Source organism: Pocillopora verrucosa, chromosome 7 (assembly GCF_036669915.1).
Source record: "Pocillopora verrucosa isolate sample1 chromosome 7, ASM3666991v2, whole genome shotgun sequence".
Lineage (NCBI taxonomy): Eukaryota > Metazoa > Cnidaria > Anthozoa > Scleractinia > Pocilloporidae > Pocillopora > Pocillopora verrucosa.
Genome location: NC_089318.1, coordinates 8,969,268 through 8,975,267, shown reverse-complemented (window position 1 = coordinate 8,975,267; position 6,000 = coordinate 8,969,268). Strand labels below are relative to the sequence as shown.

General features: G+C 38.4%; 1 long non-coding RNA gene across 1 annotated transcript; it reads right to left on the bottom strand.

Moving 5' to 3' along the window:
* Window positions 1–1,605: 1,605 nt before the first annotated feature.
* LOC136282392 (uncharacterized) lies at window positions 1,606–4,940 on the bottom strand. The gene is made up of 3 exons (XR_010718257.1): window positions 4,847–4,940; window positions 4,625–4,696; window positions 1,606–3,021 (listed from the first exon to the last, which is right to left on the bottom strand). It is a non-coding gene; the product is annotated as an uncharacterized lncRNA (long non-coding RNA).
* Window positions 4,941–6,000: the final 1,060 nt, after the last annotated feature.

Sequence of the window (6,000 nt, the reverse complement as noted above, 5' to 3'; positions counted from 1 at the left end):
GATGAACCGGCGCGAGGGTTTTTTAGGCGATGAAGGCCGAAGTCATTGTTTTACCGAAACGTGATTTTAGTTATGAACTGAAGCTAGTATCAAACGACGGTTGGTAAAAAAGGTTTGAATTTTTCTGGGCCTTAGCGTTAGAGAAAACCCAGATAAGACACGACTTACCTCCTCGTCTTTCTCGGGTCCTTTGTAGTTCGCTTCTCTTTGTTGATGACCTCTTCTCAGTCTCTTTTCAGGAGCGTCTTTGTATTTCCTTCTCGCGTTGCTCTTCGCTAGATATTTGCCTTTTTACTTATGTCTTTTCTTGTTATTCTTCTTATAACTTTCTTGCGCGTTTTTCTCGACTGACTTTACGTCTTTCACTGCTTGTTTTTGGTCGCTCAGTCTCTTTCTTTTCATCCTATTTCCACTCAAAACCCTCTCTCCACGAACTTGAATCATAACAATTTCCTCCCGTTGACAAAGCTTTAGCTCTACCGGTATTGTTGCTTTGCGAGTTGATTAGAAATTGCAAAATACCGAGAATCGCTATTCAACTTTAACCTCATTAGTAAAAAGGTAAGACTTATTGAATATTTAGGATCGTTTGCCGTGTGCGTTATGTATAATTATGATTTGGATTCTTTTATTTCAGGGTAGAGGAATATGTATGCAGAAGGTTGGATCAAAACACGAAACGAAGAAGACACGAAACGAAAGCTTCAACGTATGGGTGCGAATTCTTACAAAACGGCGGACGACACAAGTGCTCATCAATTGCAGGCAAGCTCATCAATTCGTTCAATTCTCGCACTTCAAGTTCAATTCTCGTCAAGTCTTCCTCCCGATAAACCCTTTTCCTGCAATTCGGAACACAGCAGTTTTGCGCATTTCGTTTTCAGAACAAACACATTTGGCCCTTATGACCTCGTTTCAATTTTGGAAAAGGCTACAACTTCGTTCTTAGGCTAAAACAACACTTCGACATAGCGCGATTATTTTAAATGAACAGAGCACTTCCGTGCAACTCGCCCCAGCTTTTCACGGTTGGTGGCCATTTTGGAATAAGATGTATGGGGTATCCAAGTTACGCGCTCAATAGTGCCTGCGCATTACCTTCTCTCTCGCCCTTCCATTACGTAATGGCTAAGATAGTGCCCATGGCACATTTGGGCGCGCATGCATGATCGTGGTATGAAGCCATACAGTTGCGGGATACTGACCCCTGCCATCTGTATTTTTCTTCACCTAATTTTATGTCCCCACTTTTTCCTTTAGATGACCTTGGGTTACACTGCTCTTCTGGCAAGAGCTGAATGTCACTTCACCTTCAGAGAGGAGATTTGGTTCCTTCTTTTCATTGGCGCAACCTCTTAAAGACATTCCGCTGATCATCAGGGAATTGAAGCATACATAATTGTGCTATTCTGCCGCGCATATCTTCGGATAACCTCTATCACACTACGAACCTTTCGTCGTCTAACTGGTCGTGAGATGGCGAAGGGGTAAAGATGGGTGGGGAAGGAGACTACCTTACTACATAGTCGGAGAAACATTCATGCCAAATGATTTCATGATTTTGTATTGTAAGAAGTAAAATACTCTAACATGCACTCGTTGTCTTGTTGTCTCTTTCTTTATTCTCTCTTACTACACAAGTTATTACAACAGGGACTAGCTCTGATCTCTCGAGGAAAGTGTGAGTCACCGCTTATAAAGGTGACACTTACCGAGCTGCCAATCTCTAACCTTCGTTATGTTTTTACACTTAAATAACGAATCACGTTGGGCTACGCAGAACGGAGTTTGCATACTAAGTGGATACCTTCGCGATGTTTACGCTTTACGAAATGTCTTTCTGACTTAAATTTCTTGGTCTTACGGTCAAGTTCAGGCAGAACAAGAACGAGATTGACAGAATAAAAATTATAAGAAACTTAAAAACAGAATTAAAATCATACTTGAAAAGGTATTGTAAAAGAAAATAGTCCTTGAAGGCTGTTGCATAACAGCAGAATAAACACAAAATTCGGAGAAGAAAGGGCGTACCCAAGGTACCGTCCCTAAAAGAGCTACGTGTTAGTCGTATAAGTTATCTAATTACAAATTCAGTGCGGAAGGAGAAAAGTACTACATGTTTACACTTTAGGTCACCTCTGAGGAAAAGAGGTGTCGAACGTGCTAAATTAAAATTAAAAACTATTTTTCTGATCGGAAATTAGACATGGATTTAGCCTAAAAAACGTATGACATGGATAAAAGTATAAAGGAGGGTTATTTTCATGAAATTCCTATACGGGATCAATTTTTCTAGGGTAGTGTCATTTTCTTAATAATTAATTAATTTTTTAGCAACATAATGAAAATATACCGGTATCTAGCCGCAAACCGAAGTTTACGCAAAAACATGTCTCCATGTCAATTTCACGATCACAATAAGGAAAAGGTGACCAAACTCTGTCGGTAAGGTAAGACCGCTAAAAGGAATAAGAAATGATCAACCGGCTTATTATAATGTCTACTGAATGGCTCACGCAAATGTTTTTTTCCATTAATTTTCCAAGACCACTATAGAAAACCCTTATAATGTTTTTGGATTAGATGTATTTATATTTTTATCGTTTAGCATTATTTTGTTTCACAATGCTTTGTGAAAAAATTTAATAAAACACCACTAAAAACTACTATTTAAAGACTATCTAAATCGTATGTTGTTCCTTCGTGAAAAACAAAATTTATATATACATTTTTTTGATATAAATATTCTAAGAAATTCTAAGAGAAAATCATTTGTTTTCAGAACCCCCTTTACATCATAATTTTATGTTAAACAAGTATTCGAGTCTGGTCAGTTTTGTTTTCTCTCTCTTTCTCTTCGGAAAGTCTCACACACATAAGTTAGTGCTACAACAGCCGCAACAGCAAATATACCCAAAATAGCCAAGGCTGTTAGGGCAACCCAATCGCTTGAAGTGGCAAAATAGACACTAACACCAGCAACTGTTATCACGATTGTATTTCCCAACGCCATGTATTTTCCTGGATAGCAAAAGAAATTTTGAGAACGGTCTTGATCACTGAATGAAGGACGGTTGAATTAGAGCGACGGAAGGAGTCAATTGACCAATGAAAAACTCTACAATGCGCACAGCGACACGTCGGGGAAGCCGGAAAGCAAAAGGCAGCCGATCATTAAAAGGCGTTGATAGCTTGAGCGACTCCTGCTATTCCCTTGCGCTTTTAAATTTTCTGACCTGAAAGTTTGGTGGTTATTAGGATATCTTTTAATGACTTTCCTCTGCGATTTGATAATAAGGGTTAGTCTTAAGGTGTCATTTCCCCATCTGTATGTTCTTGAGGTTTGGCAAAGCCGAATGAGATTGTGTTACAAAAGGTAATATTTTCATGTGCGCGCGCTATTTTCTTTTTTTTAAGTGTACTTTCTCTCCCGTAGAAAATAAGTCCTTAGATACGTATCCCAAAACCTTATTCTAGGTATTCTCTATTCTTTAAGTATATTTGAAACTCTTTACGTTTCTCATATGTCAAGGGTCGGTTCCCCGTTAAATAGCTCGCGAATTTGATATTATTCACACAGCCATCGGCTGTGAGTGTTACTGCTGCCAGAAGTGTAGATTCTTAGACAAGACTGCAGCTGCGATTATTTCTGAATCTTGTCAGTTGCCTCCTTGGAACGAATTTTTCACGGAGAAATAGGAGACATATTGTTTCTTCGCTGTGCTGTGTCTGTAATAAGTTCAATGCTGGCTCGACATTCTGTTTGTAAATTTCCTCTTGAATTACTATTCCCGGTTCAGAACAGGTTTTAATTTTCGCTTTCACAATCTACCTTGAGGGCTTAACGTTCGATTGTAGTGTGGTAACTTATCACGCGAACGTAAATCTGAGCAGCGATTGTTTACTGTTTTGTTTTGGTCTGCGTTATCAAATTTGATAATTATTCCGAACAGTTCACAGTCTATTTGATCGGATGTTCATGAACAGTGAAGCGGTATCAGACATTAACACACATGTAAGCATGCTCTGTTCAGTAATATAAAGGGAAAGAGCGGCTTGACGCGAACTTGAGTCTTGTGTGAGATGGAAAAAAAACTGCAAACATAAGAGGGCTTGCGTGTCATGTTGGAAGCCTTTGCTATCGCTTTGCATTCGAGAATTAAATCGCTCGCTCGAAACCTCGAAAAGTTCTTCAAGTGTCTCGAAGCTCGAGACTGCCAATTCACATTTGAGCGGCATTGTAAGCCGTGACTTTCTCGTGTCTGCAGTCGGTCTTCAATATGTACCTCCAACGGATTGTTGCCTGAGGTTGATTACATAACTTATTCGTGAAAATGTACATGTTTTATCGCACACTCGTCGATTGAGAACGGTTCGAAGTTGTGAACTTATGACAATATATCAGCTAAGACTTATCAGCAAACAATGTTTTATCAAAGTTACATTCAACAAATCAGCAGAGGATTGGCGATAACGAAAGGTAAAGTAAGCTTCGACCCATGAGGAAGTTACTACGCAATTTCATGAATTCGACCATTTTCTACTGTGCACTCATGATTCTTCAGCTCTAAAAGTTTTTTCGGGTTAAATGAATATATTATGTCAAACGTATGAGCATACTTACCGCTGTTAATAATATTTTTGAAAACGTCAGCACTTGTGGTTACTTCCGCTTATGATGTTCGTGTCGCTCCGCCTGGAAAAAATGAAATTAAAACCTTTTGGCGAATGCAAACGGAAATCTACAGAGAGCTAAAGATATCTGGGGAGGATTAAAAATACGTAGAAAGAATCTAAATTGTTTTATCATTTCCATTCTAGCCATTTTAGCAAAAACGTCACCTACCCTTCGACTCACTGCGTACTTTCACTTTAAAAACAACAGGAGCGAAGACTGAGAATGACGACCACGAATATTCAAGCCCAGCTTCCTATAATTCCGCTCGGCCGTTTAATTCAATATTAGGCTAGAGCAGAATTCAAACAGAAAGCTATGGAAAAACTAGTTTCTGCTTCGTAAGCATGATGGTTTGTAAAAAAGTTTAGTTTTTTATTAAAATGTAACCTCTCCTCCATGCATTGCCGTTGAAAGAATAGTTTCAAGGAATTGAAGGTTTCAAAGCTCTTGTGGCATTGTATAATTGTACAGATATAACACAACATAACATTTGAGCGATCAGTTATTGTTTGTAAACATATTTACCAAGACAACTAATGTAAGACAATTCGCAAATTTGGTTCACAACTTTTATCGAACGACCCAATATAATTTTATTCCAACAAATTTTAAGACCCATTCCCCAATGGAAACAAACATTTGTTCAAAATATGTGATTTTGACAAGTTGCGACATTCCTCCCTGGAAATGGCAAGCACTCTTCATTTTAAATTCATGATTTAATTCCGACCTCAACTCCACTCTTCTCAACCCCAAAAGGAACTTTTGATATGTTTATTTTTCGCATTTTTGTTCTTAGGTTTGTCTTAGTGTGGTAGGTTATAAAGTTGATTTTAGTGTATTGTGTGGACCATTATCCAGTATTTTATTTAATTTTTTTTTAGAGGGCACGGTAACGAATCCTGCAATCTGATTGGTTCTTTACCCGGTCAGTATTTTCCTATCTCTGCCCACGGGCCACGGTAACGCTTTCGTGAGTCGCTGAGTACATCTCAACTTTCGTTGCCATTTTTCATATATATACCTCGTTTTCCCGCTGGGCAGTATTTTTAAGCAAACACGTCGGTCACTACCTCAAGCCGACTTATGAATCCTCTCTTTTCTCTCTCTCAAATCACTTTAGTTGACAAAAAATATTGGTTTCAGAATGAATTTGTATAGGCAATAGTGTCATTACGTTGGTTGACAAGCGGCCTAAAAACCGTCTGCAATTGATTTTAATCATTCACAAAAAGTACCCAGAAAGTTAAAACGGTATTTGGTTACAGGTAAACTGAACAATGGAACTTTCATTCATTTAATGTCTGAATTTTCTCAAACAA